Below are 20,975 nucleotides of genomic sequence, written 5' to 3' on the forward strand. Positions count from 1 at the left end.
AGTAGACACGTATGTCATGATTGGTCGAATACGATAGCTTGCTTCGGGCGCAAAAAGGGTACGAGACTTCAACCGCCGCCTAGATTTTCGCCGCGATATAGTTTATGCGGCTGCCCCGAGAGTTTCTAGTTCATAATGCCCCCCCCAAATACTTCGCCTGATGACACTAAGGAATCACCTTGCTTGCAAAGGTAAGCGACGGTAGAGGTGTAGTGCGCCTCTTCGTGTGAAAAGGACTTTGCTCTCCTCCGCTTTAATAGGAATTCTTTCACAACGACACCAGTTGTTAAGCGTCACTAGGTGGTACTGCAGATACTGGCTCAATAGAGCATGTGACCTTGACGAGAAGTGAATTTCTGTGTCATCCGCATATAAGGCAACCCCCGTGTAGGGGTCGTTAGGTTGTAGCACTTCCCGCCTATAAAGTGCTAAGAGTGAGACAATAAAAGAGAACCTTGTGAGACACCTGCTGTCATGGTCTTACAAGCGATTGCGCCTCTCCCACAAACACACGTATATCGAAGACGCGGTTTTTAAGATAAGATTTGATCACGTGAAAAAGAACTGTTGGGAGGGCTTTAGTGCGCATTTGGGAAGCAAGCCCTTGTGTCAAACTCGGTCAAAAGCTTTTCAGGCATCAAGAAAGACAATGCACGTTAAATTCTATATAGTGAAGGCACGGGTCGTCCTCGCAGTCAAGCGAAGAAGTTATTGGGTCCGGGAGCGTTCTAGTCGAAGTCCATATTAAACTTCTGGAATGGCGTAGCTCTCAACAACGAATGCTTTCAAACGGAGCAGTATGGCCGCCTTAGCTACTTTGTTAACAGTGACAAAAAGCTGCTAGGCTTGTAGTGGCTTGGATTAGTTGCTGGTGGTAGTGTCTTGGGGAGCACCACAACTGTTGCTGAGAGACACCGTAGAGTTGATTAGGCAGCATAGTCGTTCTAAAGTCACCATTAATAATTGCTTAAACATCACGTTGGTGTATCGTCAGGGCCATGTTCCTTTCTTCTCTGAAGGTTGTTACTAATCATGATTTCGATTATGGTGATTGACTCAGCTGTTTCTCGGCGTCAGCAAAGAGTTAATTTCACAAAGTGCTCCATCTACAACTAAATAAGCCCTTCGCGCTTTATTAGTGTCTTTTTCGGCCTCGATATTGCCGTCTGGCATAGTAGGCAGTGATAAACGCTCCCGATTATTGTATTTCCTAATAAAATTCAGGAAGAGAGGTGATCGTTACCGTGATCTTCCGAGATATTACTTAACTTTATCTCCCACGATCGTTTATGGTGCGTCAAGAGCCCTTTCCTAATGCTCCGGTGTAGCCTATTAAGCGCTTATATTTCTTAGTTTCGGGGCTCTTTGAGTCACCGCGGCCACTCACATAGGCTTTTCACCCCTCGCAAATAAAGGTTTTCAACACATCCGGCAAACTCAACTTCACGTGTTGTCGTGGCAGTGTAGTAACGCCATGGTCAGAGCTCCTCAAATTCAGCAACAGCAACGTCAAGTAGGGCTAGCGTCCTGGGGAAGGCGGAAGATGTTGAAATGGTTAGATCAGTCAGTCTCAGAGGATTAAGCCCAATTCGTAAAAGTTCGGGTACATGTCCTCAGTAACTCCATTACGTCGCCTAAATTAAGAAAACTGGAAGATTATTTCATTGACGTTAAAATATAATTATTTAAAAGTACGAAATCTAACACGCGTCTGCTCTCCCGTCTTCGCCACTTGCGTTAAGTACTGTGGCTCTAAGAATCGCAGTACGCGCTCGTCGGTGTAAGCTTCAAGGATTTAGCCTTCAGAGTAAAACGTGACTGTTGCAGCCGGAATGCTTCCCACTAACTACATCTGAAGAACAATTTATAAAAGTGTATAATCATCTATGGTAATAAGTGGACTAATGGGGCGGTTTGTAAGCTGCAATGACGGCACCGGTTTGACTGGTTAAGTAAGGGGTGGAAGGGGACATAAACCGTGTCAATGCCTTGCAGGGCAGGCAAAAATAACAGTGTTAATGTTCCCTCTAAGCAAAAAGAACACCTCGCCCCACTCTTGTCAAGGCAGTACTAGCGGTATGCCGAAGAGTTGCAAAGATTATATGAAACATTGGGAAGATGTATCTCACTAATAACACTAATTTGTTTTTGCTATGCATCGATACCTGCAACTCTTGTTTTTTATATAAAACGCCATAATCGTTCCAGAACAGTCGACGGATATAACGAGGTGGTTGTCGTCTAAAAACCATTGCAAACGGGTTTTACATACTTAAGCTTCTCTAATATTGTGGACAGGTTTGTAGTCAGTATTAAAAGCAGTTGCCGACGTGTTGCTTGTGGTTATCAGGTAGTCGTCTCAGAAGTTATCTTTGTGGTCAAGCGAGAGGCATAAGGACTTGTCGGAGTTACAATTAGAGAAGGTTTCTACTTTTGTAGAGTTGGTTGGACAATGATAAGTTATTAAAAAAAAACTGAACAAAAAATCTTAGCAAGAAACTCTTTAATTGTTTAAAGACGAAGTTTTGGGAGCGTACTGAAGATAGTGTAAGGTATATCGTTGGTTGCCGGAAACCTTGTTTTCAGTAACTTTCTCTAATACTCTGAGCTCGTAATTAAGAGAATGCAGATTTTTATTCTGTTCTTTAGTGCGACCTCAACCCCTCCCGTGTGGTTTTGCTGATCTTAGTTGACGTCTAGGTCATCCATTTGGATCATAGGGGGTTTTGAAGAAGATTTTTATGTTGTCTTTAAAATTTCAACATAAAAATCATTTTGTTGGGTTTGTAAAGACACTTCAAGATAATTATGGATTATTACCTTGCGTGCGTGTCCTCTTAGTCAAGTCTATCGTTAAAGTTTTTATTAACTTTATCAAGGCCGGTTGCCTTTACTTTTCTTGTAATATTATTCGAGTAGTAGATTAAACCTTTACATACACCAGGCAGATGTGCTGTGTGTACAGTAGGATATAAATTTAAGTCTAGTTGCTAATTATTTTTTTGTCTTGCAACAGAGTTTGTTGTTAGAAGAGAAAAAGTCCAACTTTAAGAACTCTGGGTTAAATTAAAAAAGGCCTGGTACCTTGTTCAAAATCAACATTTTCGAGACGATGGACTTATCCTGGTCACAAAGTATGACTGGACAACCCTCCATATATTTTCTGTGGAATGTAATGTAGTCTTGATACTATTCAAACAGTCTCTGTGCAGATGCAAGTTCCTTATAAACCACGGGGCTTGGTATCATTAACGTCAAATGTGAACACTTTTATGTTTAACCTTGCTGCCAGACATAAAAGTATCCGTACAGATTTAATGTTGACTAGACTAAAAGTATCGAGGTGGTCATCTCCGTATACTTGCGTGTTATTCTTTAGCATAGATGCGGCCCTTGCTTCGATCAATGATGCCATCAGCATCATTTTTCACTTAGAAGAGCCACTTGCGCCAATCTTCTTGCGTCCAGCTGGTAGAGAAGTAGGTTCCGAAGTTTGAATTTTTTATGATAATCATGTTCATGCTAAATGGGCTTTGTCCATTGATCTTTAACCGTGCCATTCAGGGTCCACGATATATTTTGGGTTCCAGTACCTCCTTGGCATGCGTAAGTAAGGGCAGAGGGTAAGAGCGCAGTATTATAGGTGCACTGGGTAGTATCCTCAAGTTTAGTTCGTTTATCCCGACTCTCGAGTACACTAGCTTGGCGTGAGGCAATTTGTCTACTTCTGCGTTTCGAACCTTCGGCTTTACTTGGAGTTGAACTTCAGAAGGCATACTAGTTTCGCCGGGTGCATTTTCATCTATTTTAGGATGAGTATTAGCCGTAGTAGTGGGGCCTTCTGGATTTGCCGGAGTTAGGGCATCGGTTCATCGGCTGGGGGTATATCCTCAGCGCTGAGTTTCGATTTTGTGTCCGACCCCCCTATATTCCGCAAACGTACAACAGTGGCCGTGTCAAATGTTACTGATCCACTAGGTGCAGTATCCGGGTTTACAGATGGATTCAGTGCATTTTTATACGCAAAGGACTTATCAAATGTTTGCATCTCTACTGCTTAGTACTTTAGAAGCTTTGGGGTCCCAGATTTAAAGGCAGTATCTCTCCGGATCCAGACCGATGAAAAATCCTTTAATGCTGCTGTCCTCAAACATCTACCCGAAGTATAGCTTCATAGCATTAGCTCTCGTTCCTAAAAATGCGGAAACTTTCCACGTCCGGTTTTCATGATTGTATTAATTGATAAGCAGTAAAGTAGACGTTACGACTGGTACTTATACATACCTTATTTTGCGCACTGTACAGTTCGTCCTCGAGGTAGGATCGAATTGAGTTGATGTTCTCTCATACTATAAAAGAAGCGATTTCCATGCTTTACAGGGGTATCGGTGGTAAGTACGTATCCTCAGCTTGATCGCCAGGAGAAAGCCTAAGGAGGCTGGTAGCACGGGCATACTGTGTTTCAAGCTGTATTTTGGGCTCAATCCCTTTGAAAAGTTCAATCGCATTCATTTACAGTGGCCAGTGCAAGGAACCTTGTCTTCCTCGCTTGGAGCTATCAAGTTCATCCAAGTTTGTAATGCCTAAAATTCAGCAGAGTTTCCGCGGGAAACTTGGAGGACAGGGCTCCCAGAGTGTAAATCTGGAGAGTAGGGCTTTAAAAGATGCAGGGACTCGGGAAAAAATGGAACTTGAAAATTATTTTATAAATTACTTAAAACTGTTATTATTATGCGGCACCTTAAATTTATATACTAATGAAAAAGTAAATATGCTTATAATATTATTTGTAACCAATTGAATGTAGATTTGTTAAGGGAACCTTTTTGGAAACGCCGTATATACCTTCGCGTTCTTTCTGGGCGTTGAAAAACTTGCCTTTCGTGTGAGTTTTCCTTTTTAAATAATATTATGTGGGTTTCTTTCATTATTTTTATTGCATTTACACGGGAATATCTGAAAAGCATTTTTTTAGTTTTGTTATTCATTTTTCTAATAAAAAAAAAAGCGGTTATATTTACTTATAATTATTTAATACTCCTTCCAGTTTGTTTGTTTTTAAATCTTTATATTATAAGCTTCGAGGCTATTTTATTTTTCGCTACTGTTTTCTGCATCGCTTAACTCATTTTGAAGCAGTTGACTTGTAGCAAGTGTTCCACTTGTTATTAAGTATATTTCATAATTTTTTTTAAATAACCAATTAGAGCTTAATGAAAATCCATTCGACTGAGATGGGCCCGGCGCATTTGCCCTCCCCTTAGAAAATACTAATATGTAAATTTTATATTTGCTTACAAGTAGGCCGAGTTTCCGACTCATTATTATTCTTCCGATTTTACTAGTGATATACTCGAATCAGGGATTTCTTTGTTGCCCGCGGGTTCACTACCAAAGTTTACGTTACATAAATGATTATCGCACTTACACCGAAGAGAAAGAAGACTTTAATTAATTTGATAAGAATAAGCGTAATTTGTTGAGTAAACAGGATACTTTAGCGCCTTCTTTGCTGGTGTTGACAATAGTGAAAAAGAGTTTGACTCGCCTTTACCTACTGCTTTAAATACTTTGAGCAACTATTAAAGGAAAGTTCATCGGGGTCTTCTAAAATTGATGCTAAGGCTAAGCAAATCACTAAAAAGGGGGATTCGCAGTGGATATTAAACTTCGTCGAACTCATATCACCGCTCACTTGTTTTTGGTTGTACTATTTTTTTCTGTACGACTTGTGAAAGCCGAAATTATTAAATAAAATTAATTGTGCACACTATTATACTTGTACTTGGTGCTATAAAGGAGTTATTTACTTGCAAACATTATTTTTAGGACTCATTGTATCGTCGAAACGTCACTATATCTCTTTAATACTGATAGCAGTTTAATATTGGCTTTATAAAGTTCAGACTATTGCAAGTATTTATCTTTTCTTGCTGCTTTCCCCTTGCACAATATCTCTACTATAGTCTTTGGTGTTTAACTATGAACTTATTTACTTAGTGAATTTTAAAATAATAACAAAATCTCTTCATTCTTGGCTTTATCAGTATAGTGAAGCAGCAGTAACTTCAACTCCATAAGCTTATATTAAAGTTGTACTTCAATTGAATAATTTATAGGACTGGTTTGCTACGGGCTTGATTTTTAATTTTTAGTAAAAAGTAACATATGTGAGCACATGAACTTCTGGGTATAGCCTTCGCTAGAGACCGCTAAGCAGTAACCCCATTCGAGTGGTTACTATTCTCCAGTGGCTATCCCTGTTATACTTTAAAAAAGTCAGAAATGATGTAAATTGGGGACAAGATCCACAAACAATGAATCTTATTTTCTCCAATTAAAATCAACTATTTCTGACTTGTTTACGTAAATGAAACCTTATAAAATGCAAGTAAACAACTTTTTCGCCAATCCGGTATATTATAAAACATGTCCACAACTTATTCTCCAATTAATTGTCTGTAAAAATCATGCTTTTTAGATTGGGAGTTGTTTGTATGCTATAATGAGTTTGAGGTTTTGCGTTAGAGATTTGTTCTAGTTCATCAGCACAGATGATATAGCATGAAAGTCTCTCTTTAATACTTTAATACCATATAAGTTATGTATGGATCTAAAGATAACAATCTCTTTTTTGTTTCTGAGGAGGTGGTATAAAGTTTTTCTAAAACTTCTTTAACGGTACGAACCATTAAAAGTTTTAGGAAGTTACTATGATAGCCTTTTTTTAAAAGTCTTTGTAGAAATTTTCAGTAAGAAGCCAAAAATTCTCTTCAAACGCACATAAACCTTACTCCCGCGAGTTAAAGTCGTATTAAGATTTTTTTTACAGTACTAGGGGAGGGGAGGGGTGCACGGTTAATAAAGATATAAGTTGAGTTCCTTTTCATTAGTTGTATAAATAATTCTAAGTTACCTTTCCAAATATATAAATTTAGGAAGAAAATGGAATTGTTCTGGTTTATCTCCAAAGTCCAGTTTAGCTTAGTACAATGTGATATATGACTGATAAAGTCCGAAAATTGAACTTTCTTTTTTACCCATATGAGCCATATATCATCCATATTTCCTTTATATAACTTTTTATGTAAGGAGAGAATTTATGTAACTTTAAAGCTTCATAATACACCGAATATGAAGTAACCAAGGTAGGCAGCGGGATTACCCATAGGAGTCCCCGTTTAGTTCTTGGTATAATATAACATTAAAGACTTTATTATGTAATAAAAGATGGACCGCTTCATAGTATGTACAAAAAAAATTTGACCTGGAGAATCTTAGAAAGAATTCTACAGAATTCCATCAATTTTTCATTGGAATACTTGTATTAAGCGGTTCTATATCTAGTGAACATATAATTTCTTTACTTTCTAGTTTGATATCTTTTAATAAAGCTAAAAGGTTCTCAGAATTCTTTATAGGAACGTTTTTCTTGCCCAGTCCTCCTGCCGATTTTGAATGTGGCCTGTGCGCCTCTACTTTTTACTACGGATTTGCAATAAATAACTTATTACATGCTTTATTACTACTACGAAAACTTTAATCACTACTCTATTTTAATATATAAACTAAGACTAAACCATTTCTCTTTATATATATCTGTCTTACTCAGTTAACTTATATGTATTAATTTTTATTTTTTACTATATTACTTTATTTACTTATATATATTGCTTAACATGTCTCATGTTTCTTCGGGTAAAGAGTCCGCAGTCTACATCCCTGAGATACTAACCATAAATGAAAAGCTTTAAAAAAAAAAATTAAAAAGCGCAAAAAAGAATTAACGAGCTTCCCTTTACAGAGATTAGCAAAAACAAGCTAAATGCTCTTTCAATCTCATGCAAACCTAATCCTTTACCTATTACCTGCTCAGATTCTTTTTCTGGTCTACCCTACAAGGCAAAAGCACTGATATAAACAGATTACCACCTTTATTGGGTGATTTAACTACTTAAACTCAAACACTCAGCTTTCCAATCGACCACACCCCACAGAACAGGAAACTCAACATATCAACTGCGAAAAACTTTCCGGACACAAAGAAAATGTTTCGCCCTAAAATATTCGTGAGAAACAACGTTGGCCAGATGTAGTTCCCTATTACGTATAAGAAACGTGACCATTTTTCCTCTAAAAATATCCATATTACTGTCTTCCTCTAATAACTTTCAACTGGCCCAGAAAATTATTATTAGAAAGTAATTAGGAGTTTTAGAGTTTATCGGTTTCCTGAGGATAGACTTTTGGAAGTGATACTAAAAGTAATACTAAAAGTAATTTTTCCCGAACTTGACAGTAGCGCAGTTGAGGAAGATTTAAGCAGTCAAGGTTTTCATCCACTAAAGATTGTTCGTATAAAGTTATTGGAAAGAACGAAAAGCTCTTCTTTTAGTACTCGTACAGTTGCCAAACTTCGAAGGCTCGGTATACAAAATAACTTCAGTTCGTCATCTTTAAGTTTCGTTTGAAGGACTCAAGAATTCAAAAGTAAATGACCAGTGCCACCGCTGTTAACTTTTTGGCCATGATTATTCCTTCTTTATTTCTACCTTTAAGTGTATCAAATGTGGAAGCAACCATGAGAATGGTAGCTGCACGAAGACGCCTGATTTCCCTCCGAATAACGCTAACTGTCAAGGCAAGCACACCATTGACTGCCGAGGTTGCCCTTATTACCCAAGAAATTCTCAAATGGGCACCTCAACAAATCTCAACAGAGTCATACTCCCAGACAATTAATTGCACATCTTCCAAGAATGCTGCTCAAAATAAAGAACTTTCTCAGAAAGTATTCACTATTCAACAAGAAGAGTTACAATTGCCGTTAACATGAAGCCAATGTCGAAGGACTATGAACATTTAAATAATATAAAAACGACCATTTTAGCAATGGTAAGAATGTTGTATGATCTTCTCCTAAAGTCTTTATGATAATTTCTCAATGTCAGCTAAATATGCTCGCATGTTATTTTGGAACGCGGACGGACTTTTGTGCAAAAGAGAAGAATTTTAACACTTTCTTAATAGTCAGAAAATTAAAAATGCTTTAAAAAGTGAGAACCATCTAAAATCAGGACACCTTATAAATTTTTCCAATTACGAGCTTTACTAACATGACAGAACCTACTTGAGAAAAGGGGAAGCAGTCATTATAATTACAAAGCAAATAGCTCATTCGTTTTACACCGATTGCCAAATTAAAACTTATTGAAGCAGTGACTATCAAGATCAATCTTTATGGCCAAGGGAAGATGGTTATCGTTCCTGCATACATGTCTCCGGGACTGCCTTTGTTACCTAAAGAACTGGTCAGTATTTTTTAACCAACGCATAACTGGAATTCTTTCCAGGGATTTGAACTGCAAATATCCTTCTTGGAATAGTAAAGTGGGAAACCCTAACGGATTAAACTGTACAACTACGCTGAAAAAAGAGGCTTTCTTGTTCCCGGTCTTTTAGAAACAACACATATTTACAAAAGGGGTCTCAGACGTACTTGATATTGCCATTATAAAAAACATAACGAAATAACTCAAACTTAACCACGCTAGTGGATCTCTCCTCGGGCCTTTTCCCCGTGCTTTACGAAATTGGCCTTCAGAGTTTAACCCTTTGAAATATATACAGAAGTATAAGGTCTGGAATAAATTTAAAGCGAGTAAGGAAGCCAACAAGGCCAATCCAAATACTTTTGCTTCATCAGTTACTCTCAATGATTTGTTGACCCACTATTCCAGGGGTTTTTTCAGGTCTCCCTAGGGTTGGGGTTGGCTGTGATAGGAGTTTTCAGGGTTTGAATGGTTTACTAAAATGTCGTTACAAACACACTCTCTCATGGCTTGTTGGTCAACCTCTGCAGATAAAATTATTGAGACAGGCCTCATTATTAATAAAATATTTTTATAGTTAGCGATAGTATATAAATCTATTCATATACTATAAGTTTTCAAACTATTTTTACAATTCTATTCGGAAAGTAATGTAAACATCATTATTACTCAATAAAGTTAATATTAAAAATAACCATAAAGCTAAACTTCTGTAATGTATCTTTAATCATCCACAAAAATCAAAGGTTTTTGCATCTTTTATTTATATCTTTTATAGATAAAGTTAGAAGTAGGTAAATTATTTAATCTTGGTTATAGGAATTCAAAAATCTGATTACTGTAACCTCAGTGAACTTTTCTTTTTAGGTTTGAAAGGAACTTCAATTTCTTAGTACTTTAGGTATGTTACACTTTTACGAAACTATATAGCGTAAGCTACACTACCACCTATAGTTTCACTTGACCTCCTCGAAGGTTCAGCTTAAGTCCTTATTTATTTAACATAATATCTTGTTTTACTAATAATTTGAGGTTATAAATTAGATGTTATAAAAAAAGAATTTTTTAGGATTATAAATATGCAACAATACTAAATATCAGTCATTAAAAATTTGAAAGGTAACGTCAGTTTGTTTTGCTGTTAGTTCACCTGCGAAATATGGACTTGGTACGATAAACTATATAACTATGAAAGATCTTGTAAAAGAGATAAATATAAGGCCTCGACGGAAGTATAATAAAGTCAAAGAGTAAAGAGTACTAAATAGCAAGGAACACTTGAAGTGCTAAGACAAAAAGTAATTCAAAAAAATGTTATGTAGTCAAGTAAATTATTTATACTATTACTAATAGATATACCCATAGAAGTATGTAAACAATTCACTTGGTCGCAAAAATCTACCTTAAAAGATTTTATATAAAATATATATTTGATAACATAGTATATAATGAACAAAAGGTAGAGATAACATTTATTTTAAGTAAAAAAAAACACACCAATGGGCCCTAAAACAAAGGTATACAAAATTCCAATTCATCACAGTTTAACTTTAACCCAGACCAAAAATAAAGAAAGCCATCAACCATTAGGAAAAATGAAAAGTAATAAAATTTATGGATTTTCCACAAAAAAATACTTTTTAGTATTATCAACAACTTTTTTTAAAAGACCAGAATCTACTTAAAAATATAAAAGTTTCTCGTATAAAATCTACAGGTGGCCCGCGACGGGCATCAAACAATATATTTAAAAATTCTCTAAAAGTAAAAGAGCCAGAACATTTGTATTTCTTCTATTGTTTTATGTAGTCTAACAAGGTTGCCAATAGGGCCCATATCAGGAGCTATTCCCAAAATGCAATAATCAATTTTATGACTTCTGTCCTCAGACCTCTTATGCCGTGCCCTAACGTCTCCTCTTGTTTATCCACGGTAATGTTACCAACCCTTTCTTAAAGTTATACTACTTAAAAACGAGTTTACCGAACTTAGGGAAAGTCTCCGAGTAGCAGAGCCAAGTATTTTGCTAGGAATTCATACAAAGATCCTCAGTACACATCAGATATTTTTGTAGCCAACCCAGAATTTAATTTGCCCAAGTTCTTCTCGAGTTATACCGTAATTCTTTTAGTCGCTCAACTACAACTGACAACAGTTTCATTAATCCCATTAATGGTTAACACAAAATCACCGGAAATATCGTACATGATTACATTAAATTAGGTAAAGTTAAGGCGTATTATAGACAGCTTTTAATGGCTTGGGGAATTTAAATATATACTAGTAGCTAAAATTTTTATAAGATATTAAGATCCTTATTTATCTAATTTATATAAAAAATTATGTTTTATTAGTTTATATTTGAGTGGATATAAAATTAATATGACAGAATATAATAGTGATCTTTTCAGGTCTTCCTAGGGTTAAGGTTGACTAAGTTGTCAGTACGGCCTCTGCAAATAAAATATTGAGACAGATCTCATTATCATTAATTATTTTTATAGTTAGCAAAAGTTTATAAATCTATTTATATATGATAAGGTTTCATACTATTTTTACAATTATATTCTAGAAGTCAAAAAAACATTTTTATTGAGTAGAGATAACATTTATTTTGAGTAAGAAAAATACACTAATAGGTCTTAAAACAGAAACATACAAAATTCCAATTCGCATTCGCAGTTCAACTTTAATCCAGGCCAAAAATAAACAAAGCCTTCAATCATTGGGAAAATTTTGTTAACAAAAAAAGTTATTCCTCTCCCACCAAAAAATATTTTTTAGTTTTATAAACAACATTTTCAAAAGGCCAACACCTAAAAAATCTAAAAAAATCTCGTATAAATCTACAGGCGCCCTGCGATGGGCATCAAACAATAAATTTAAAAATTTTTCTTAGGTAAAAGAGCCGGAACGTTTGTATTTCTTCTCTGTTCTTTCATGTAGTCTAATTAGGTTGCCAATAGAGCCCATATCAAGAGCTATCCCCCAAAACTTACAATAGTCAACTTTATGGCCTCTATCCTCATAACCTTTTGTGCTGTCCTGACGTCTCATCTTGTTCAGCCGCGGTAATGTTACTAATCCTTTCTGTTGAGATATCAACAAAATCTACTTTTTATTAACAAGTAGTGTTTTGTATTTCTTTTTCTTCATATTTTTAAGTATATTAAAGTTTTCTTAAACGTTTATATATTTTGTTTTATTATTATTATTTATTAATTTTTATATATATATTTTCATTAATTTATTTATTCTTTTATTTATTAGTTTAAACTATTTTTATTGTTTTATACCTTTTTTTAATATATATTTTATATTAAAGAGGCTTTCTGCAACGAAAATCGTATTTCTTATCAGCTTCAAAAGTCTCATTCAACTTTCTGAAGTTAATAAGTTTTCTAAGCGGCCGCTCTTTATATTTTATGTTTTTATAAAAACTTTTATTGTGGATTTTTTTATTTTTATACAATTTTTTTCATAATATATTTTTAATAAAGGAATAATTATAATATTATTCCTATGTACTTAATTTTGATATTTTTATAAATTTTTATATTTATATTATTTCTTATAAAAAATAGTCTATACTTTTGTATTTTAAGAAGAAATGGTAATAATAATATTATATTTTTTATACTTTTTTATTGCATTATTTATAACTTTTGATATATATAATATTATTATTTAGATAAATTTATTAAACTTATGTTATTATACTTCTAGTTATTTCTTATTATATATTATTTATCTTTTAATAAAAATAAGCAAGTATAAATTTTTTTTATTCGAATAATAATAATAATAGAAGACTTAAAATATATTTTTATTATTGGTTTAAACTTTTATGTTTTCTACAATATTTATATTTAATTTTATTTTTATTATAATAAAAGTTTTGTATTATTTATTCTTAAAACTTTTCTTGTATATGTTTAATATTAAAAGCTTTTATTTTTCTATTTTTCTATTATTTTTTTTAAGTTTAATGATATATTTTTCTTAATAAGATATTATCCAAACTTGTTTGTTTTGCAGTACCTCTTTTGATTGGTAGTTAAATAATAAAAATTATAATAATAATTAGTGGTTGCTAACTTTTATTATAAAAGTTTTTATAAAAATATTAATCGCTTTACTATTTTTATAGTATTTTTTACCGTAAAGCTTAACAAACATTTCTTATAACGACTCCAGCAGGCGTTTCTTTTCCGCATAGGCGCTACTTGGGCATGAGCAATTAGCTTTAAATTTTTTTGTAGCCCGGAAAATGCAATAAGTGGGCCATATATATATGAGTTTTATATATGAGTTTTACAATTGGTCTTTATTTCTTTACAAATCAGATGCGCCCCCATCGGATTTATGGTTGGTGGGCACGTGATAGAAACACAGCGCGGAGGATCCTAAAATAGACCAATAATGCTGAGAATAGTTTAGTTTACTATAACATAATAATAATAATAATAATAATAATAATAATAATAATAATAATAATAATAATAATAATAATAATAATAATAATAATAATAATAATAATAATTATATTATAATAATATTAATAAAGTTATATTATTCTTAAATATTTACATAAACTGAATATAAAATCTTCATTTATAGTAAATTTTACTTCTTAAAAAATGGAAATAAATATATTTTTTAAAAATATATAAAAATTTTGATACTCATTATTATATATGAATTATTTTTTACAATATAATTATAATAAATAAAATTTATAAAAAACTATATACTTTTATAGTATTTACTATAGATGATTATTATAATAAGATAAAAAGTAATGATTATAACAAAAAATATATATATAAATTTACTTTAATATAAATATTAACACAATAAAAAAATACTAAAAAAAGGTGTAAAGTTTTTTTCTATTATATTATTTCTTTCTAAAGCATATTATTATTCAACAAAAAAATAAATATAAATAATAAAGGATACATAATTATTATTATGTTATTATATATTATAATTTTCTACATAATAATTATGGTTAAAAAAAAATATATTTTATATGATATGATTGTTAATAAACAAAATTGTATTCTTTGAACTATAAAGTAAATTAATGAAGTTTCTATAATAATAAAATATAATGATATTATTTATATATTTTATATACTAAAAATACCAAAAAAAGATAAATATTTAATAATAATATTTACTATTATGATATGGAATACTTATTTTTAAAATTTATAATAAGCTTTTGTAATGTAAAATTTTGTTATTAAAAAAGAAATATATAAAATAATTGTCACCTAAATTTTCTATTTCAAATTTTTATTATGAATAAATAATTTAATAAAACTTTTAAATAATGAATAGTATAATAATATTTTTTAGATAATAATAAAAATTAATAAAAGTAATTACAAGTAATTAAATTAATAATAAATAAAATAAACATTGTTTAATATTATTAAAGCTTTATTGAATTATTATTAAATATTCATATTTTTATAATCTTAAAAAAAATTTATACTTATAATAAATAATAAATTATAGTCTCACAAATTTCATAAACTATAAAATATTTTTTTATTATTGCTTTTTCTATACTAGTCAGCTCCTTGTATTACCCCCTTTTTATAAGTGTGGCTTTGGAAGTTCGTAATTATTATGATTATTGTAATATATAAAAATTCTGTATTTATTGTTATTACTTACATATAAATTTTGTAAAGGACGAAATACCATATTTTTTCCTATAAAAACCTACAATAGTAATACTATAGTGATTATTTTTTATAATTATTATTATAAGGAAAAAAACTGCTATGAGGCATCTATGACGACTGTCTATCCGATAAGGGAGTTGTTGAGGTTGCAGGTTTGTTCACTACTTTATAGCTTTTCATAAATGTTAAACTCGATATTGGTGCAAAAAAAATTAAAAAATCGATAGTCAGCGCAAAGGTTTTTTATTTGATCTCCTAATGGTTACTTTTTTATTTTGCCGTGGGTAGTGGGATATTCCCATCCTTCAAATTTTTTACTGGTGAATATAAAGCCGTTCAAAGGAAGTTAAAAATAAATTTTATTCTTATTATTTTAATATATAAACTATTCTATTATAAATTTATACTTGTCCATTTAATTTATACAATACATAATAAACTCTTTCAAGAATCATATAAGAAAAATATACGACATTTTTAAACTACAGTTTACTAATCGATACGATAAAGAATGCAATAGAAATTATGGATTGATGGTTAAAAGTAAGATTTATAATAATTATAAGTCTCCTTTGGAAACTCTAAATAAAGCAGAAAAGTTGTTTCTTTTGGACCAAATTTTATAAAGAGCTTGAGGTTTATATAGTATTCATAAATTTATAATAATAATAATACAGAGTTATATCAGTCTTCTTGGACGATTTCTCTTCGTTTTTTTGCGATATAATAAATTTAGAAATAAATTAAAAAAAAAAGTAACAAGTAAAATAGTGAAGAAAATGCCCTGTTTATTTGAATTTATAGCAGAAGTTACTTATTTTATTAGGCTTTTACTAAAACTCCTTTACCACGCGCCCATAGCACGAAGTAAATTATACCATTTGCTAATATATTCCGCATGCTGGTACCTTGTGCTGCTATACCTGCGACTCTACTATCATGCGCTCATAGAACGTGATAATTGCGTGGCAGTGCTCGTGTTATTTTGTGTTTACTCTCCTGTTTTCTCGCTTTATACTATTTATGGTGCTTAAAAAGTTAAGTCAATCAACTTTTCATATATAGAAAGCTATAACCAGGCTAATTATAAATTACACGTCTGTAGTATATATATATTAATAGCTCCAGCTACTGGTGTAATTCAGTTTGTGCGAAACTCCATCATGAGTGTAAGTTCTCTGTGAAATGGTAAATTCAATTTAAAAAACCTCTTTAATTTTTATTAAAAACACTCTGTTGAATTACCTCCTCCCTTCCTATTTAATAATATCATAAGGGCCCTAAACATTGCCCCTTAGGGAAAAGTTATTGAAAGAAGTAATTGAAAGTGAGATGAAAAACGTGTAAAATGGCACATGACTATACACGTGGTCATGCCGTAGGGTATTTCAATGGCATAGTTTAGCACGTGGGATAAGCACTTTGGTGACACAGCAAAGGAAGCGCTTCTAAAAAGTTGTTCAGACAAGCTACCCTCTTAAATTTAAGGGTTTAACAATATCATCTCTACTTTTTGAATTGGTTAACTTTACTGTTTTAAAGTAAAATAAAGGCGATTTATTACATCTTGAGCGTTTAGAAGAAATTTTCAAGTAAAACTGCATAAAATGCCCCGATAGGCGCTGTCATTTTGCCAAAGTGACACGAGGTAATTATTTTTTGTTTATTTAAGAGTACACGGTATAGTTGTAGTGCTTACTTATCTATACATAACTTGCGCGACCAGTACGCTAAGAAAACCAATAAAAGATTGTGCACACTCACTCTTCTGTAAAGTAAGTTATTGCTCTTTGCATTTATAAAAAAAAACTTAAAAATTTTATCCAATAGAAAGATTTTTACGCTATAGTACAATATCTAAGGGCATTCGTTACAAACTTTACTAGTTAATTTAGTATTCAATACTCTGCAATTAATCTGTAAACATTACTCTTAATACCAACTGCAGATGTCTCCTTTATAATAAAGTTTTTGCCAATCCTATCTTTTCGTGTGTTCTAAATATTTTTATATTCTTGAAGCAAGCGGTCTCATCTCGGGTATTTAATGCGTTTTAAAAGTGAATAAAAAAGGAAATTTTAATTAAAAGTATATTAAGTTGGTAAAGGTGAAATAAAACTTAATTAAAATTAGGTTAGTAGCGTATATTATACAGGAAACTACCTTACGCTTGCATACAAATGTGTGAAAATAAAAGAATAATTTTAATCCTCTTCAACCCCTTCCTTGTTAAAAGACGTAACTGCTCATCTTTAAGGCGAACTAACAGCGACAAATATAACCGCGAAGTAGCGTTCGCCTTTGCACGTCTGACGGATTATATAATGCACATAATTAGTCAACGCCACCGGTTGTTATGCCTGGCAGCTGCTACTCGAAGTCCCTGACGACAAACTGATGCTAAACGATCATTACAGGATTATGAGAAAAGAGCTGGCCAATCGCCGAAAGCCAAACTGCAGGGGTTTTCTGTTCCGGCAGACGAAGGAGGATCCTCTTTTTAACGCTTTGTCAAATGAATTAAAGACCGCTGCTATACATCAGCTCCTCCACTTAATAATGGCGTTATATTAGCTAGAAGAGAGTAAGGTAAGGCGGCACTCTTGGCAGGCCTGCCTGCCTCCCACTTCCTGTGTCCTTAGGAACGAAGACAGGACACCGGTGACACGTTAACCTTTGACCATGATTTATTCAACCGTGCACTAACGAGAACCTAAAAAGTTGCCCTCGGAGGCGATTAACCGCCCTGCTCTCTTTTGTCAATTCTGTAGTGTTGCTTGGCTCCTTTTTTAACACGATGGAAAAAAGTCACCATTGCCAATACCCCGTAGCTAGTCAAACTACTCGAAAAAGGTTCTTTTTACATATAAACAATATAAAAGTATAAATAAATTAAATAATTAAAGTATTTGGGTTATTATATTCTCAAATGCGCTTTATTTTAATACAAACTGGTATATGACACAAAAAAATAGTAGGAAGTAACATACAATTGCAACTTTTTAAGGTTTATTAGTAAAAAAAAAATTTATGACTTAGTAAAGAAGGCTTGTTAAAACTTAAATTTGGGTGCGAATTATACGGTAGCCAAGAAGCTCCTTTACAATAGTATATATAATTACTTGATCTAATGTGTATAGAAATGATGAAACTAGCAGTTGCAGATAAGAACGCAAACGCAAAATCAGAAAATATTGCCTACATTTTAATAAGTAATAGACGTACTTGAAATACACTGTTGAAGTCAATAATAATTAAATAACAACAAAAACATGAAAGAAAATATAGTAATACCTAGTAGCTTAATTATCTATTAACGCACTTCTAAAAAGATCTAATAAGGCCAACTTAGGTTGCTGTAAAGTTAGTATAATTTGTTGATAATTAACTTTTTCTCTCAATCAGGAGTGAACGCAAATAAATCACAAATGGGTGTCATTATTTTTTTAAATTAACAAAAAAAAAAAAACTAGCGCTTAAGCGAGTCACGTGGGCTGCGAAAACGTGCCCCTTCCCTTGGCTTTTAAATAAATGCGCTCACCAGCAGGACATCCGTGTGCCTGTCGTGAAGAGTATACAACGGCGTGGTGTTGGCAGACAATGTTTAAAGGTTCCAGCCGAAGATCCCGGTGAAGAACATCATTTCGCACAAACCACGGCGCCTTTGTTAAAATACCCGCAGCAATTTGTTCTGTCGCGCTTGAAGCGCTGACGCTATCGCAATGGAGTCATAAGCCCAAGCAGCAGGCGCGTATGTCATTATTGGCTGGATGTAAGACTAATACAATTGCTGTTTGTTTCGCAGAGAAAGCTTACTCTTGCAGCAAAGGCAAGGATCCTTGGCTGCTGCTTTGTTCTTCGCCCCTAAATAGTCCACGTGAGGCTGCCAGGAAAATTTGTAGTCGATGACTCCAAAGTCTTTCACTTGAGCACACCATGGAAATCTTCACGCCATTAAAAGTTAAGGGCACCAACAAAGAGACGCTTTTCTGAAATTAATACAGCTTTGCTTTTCACCGCATTTATAGTAACCCTCCAATTACGGCGATAGACAGCAAGGGCGTCAAGATAGCGCTTGTGGAAGCTTGCATAGCAAGGCGGGAGACACTTCGAAGAGGGATATCCGGTCGTATCATCAGCGTAAAAGGGCGATTCGTGTGTGTGGGCCGCACGGCAGGGGGACGTCACTCATGTAAATTGCAAGTGAAAGGGGTGAGAGAAGTGATCTCTGAGGGACCCTGCTCTCAGAGATCGAGGCGGCGAACTAGTATTTCTCACGCACGCGCTGAAGCCGCGATCATTCAGATATGATTTCCTCACGTTATAAAGTCCAAGAAGGACGGATAACTTGCGCAGTTTGTGCAGCAGACTTTCATGCCAAACTTGGTCAAAATGCCTTTTCAACGTCAAAGAAAACAGCCTCTCTTACCTTCTTATGGTTAAAAGCGAGAGCGGTTCAAACAGTTAAGCGGAGGAACTGCTGAGTCGATGAGTGCCCTTGCCGAAACCCAAACTGAAATTCCGGTAATACTTTCTGAGCGTCAATGACCTCTTTAAGACAGCGCAGTAAAACGGTCTCGCTCAACTTTGCCCGCTGCTGACGGTAGACTGACGAGCCGGTACTTGCTAGATGCTGGTTCCGGTTTAATTGTTTTTGGTAGCGTCACAACTTTCACCGTCTTCCATCGACTCTGAAAGACTCCAGGGAGCATCAAAAGATTTTATATGGAGGTAAAGATAGCGCCTAAGTTTTGAACCATTCTGCGTTCGCACTCTAAAAAACAGCAAAAATAGAGAGTGGGTGTGCAGTTCGGAGTTTAATACATGTGCGTGCGCGTACTAGGCATCCCACGTGAACCCTTACTAGACATCCGTTCCCGGGCTTACTGCTACTTCAAATTCTACGAATACGCTGGCCATGACTTTAAAGGGTAGTACAAAAGTCACAAGTTGTAACTTTAATAGGCAAATAACTTTTTCGAAGCTGCGTAAGGCGGTCATTTTAGTAATTAAAGACAGGGTTCCTATTTTACCATGTGTTAGGTCAAGGGTTATGTTTTGCGCTAATAAACTTATAAAAAAAACGAACACCATAATCCTTATACAACATAAGGTCGGTGGATCCTTAACGGCATGATCTTTCAAGAATGCTTTATCTTTTTTTTAACACTGGCATACTATTGTCTAAATTTAGAAGCACTTTAAACTATCTGATTTAAATTTTCCTCCTCGAGGGTTAAGGAATAATTATTCACCAGTGCCTTTTCCCAAAGGGTTGTCGTGACTGTCCAAAATGACTGAGTGGTTTTGCAGAGGCGTATTAGGCCTGGATCGGCCACGTTTAAAACAGTATATACTAGTAAATAATACTATTCGTATACTGTACTTTTCTAATGCTACTCAAGGACGCTACCATTTATGAGATGTAAGCCCTCCTCTTAGCCCACCACAACAAACTGTACATATATCATTCAGCTCGATGTAGCACGTAGCACGAAGTAAGTTAACCGAGTCAATCTAATTAAAAATGTTATGATTTAGTTAATAACCTTCTCACTTTGCTGGACTAAAGCAATTTTTAGCGTGATAATAGGATTAAGTACTATTTCAGAACCGGTTTCAAGCTAATTCTAAAGCTTCTAGAACCGATGCAAACAGAGTTATCTATGATACCCATGATAGCAATCTTCAAAGTTCCGAACGATACAAGACAAAGATATAGTTCAAGAAAACAGCACAGGCTTTCGGAAGCACCTATCCACTCCAGATGCAGGCATTGCTACCACTTAGCCTTATATTACACAAAGTCAAAGGACCTACCCACACCTTTGTCTAGGAAAAAAACGGTTCAGTGAGGCAATAATTCTAGTATATCAACACCGGTTTGATCATCGAGAGAATATTCGCAAGCTAACAGCTAAGCTGTAAATCCTTTTTAGTC

General features: G+C 33.7%; 2 long non-coding RNA genes across 2 annotated transcripts; one reads left to right on the plus strand and one right to left on the minus strand.

Annotated features, from left to right (window-relative positions):
* Positions 1-2,536: 2,536 nt before the first annotated feature.
* LOC135119604 (uncharacterized) lies at positions 2,537-4,950 on the minus strand. The gene is made up of 3 exons (XR_010278286.1): positions 4,823-4,950; positions 2,821-4,642; positions 2,537-2,748 (listed from the first exon to the last, which is right to left on the minus strand). It is a non-coding gene; the product is annotated as an uncharacterized LOC135119604 (long non-coding RNA).
* An 8,735-nt stretch (positions 4,951-13,685) lies between these two features.
* Positions 13,686-15,186, plus strand: LOC135119583 (uncharacterized). The gene is made up of 3 exons (XR_010278283.1): positions 13,686-13,766; positions 14,919-14,966; positions 15,121-15,186. It is a non-coding gene; the product is annotated as an uncharacterized LOC135119583 (long non-coding RNA).
* Positions 15,187-20,975: the final 5,789 nt, after the last annotated feature.

This window comes from Zophobas morio, unplaced genomic scaffold (assembly GCF_036711695.1).
Source record: "Zophobas morio isolate AGI-343-1 ecotype UQ-CSIRO unplaced genomic scaffold, CSIRO_AGI_Zmor_V1 ptg000276l, whole genome shotgun sequence".
In the NCBI taxonomy this organism is placed as follows: domain Eukaryota; kingdom Metazoa; phylum Arthropoda; class Insecta; order Coleoptera; family Tenebrionidae; genus Zophobas; species Zophobas morio.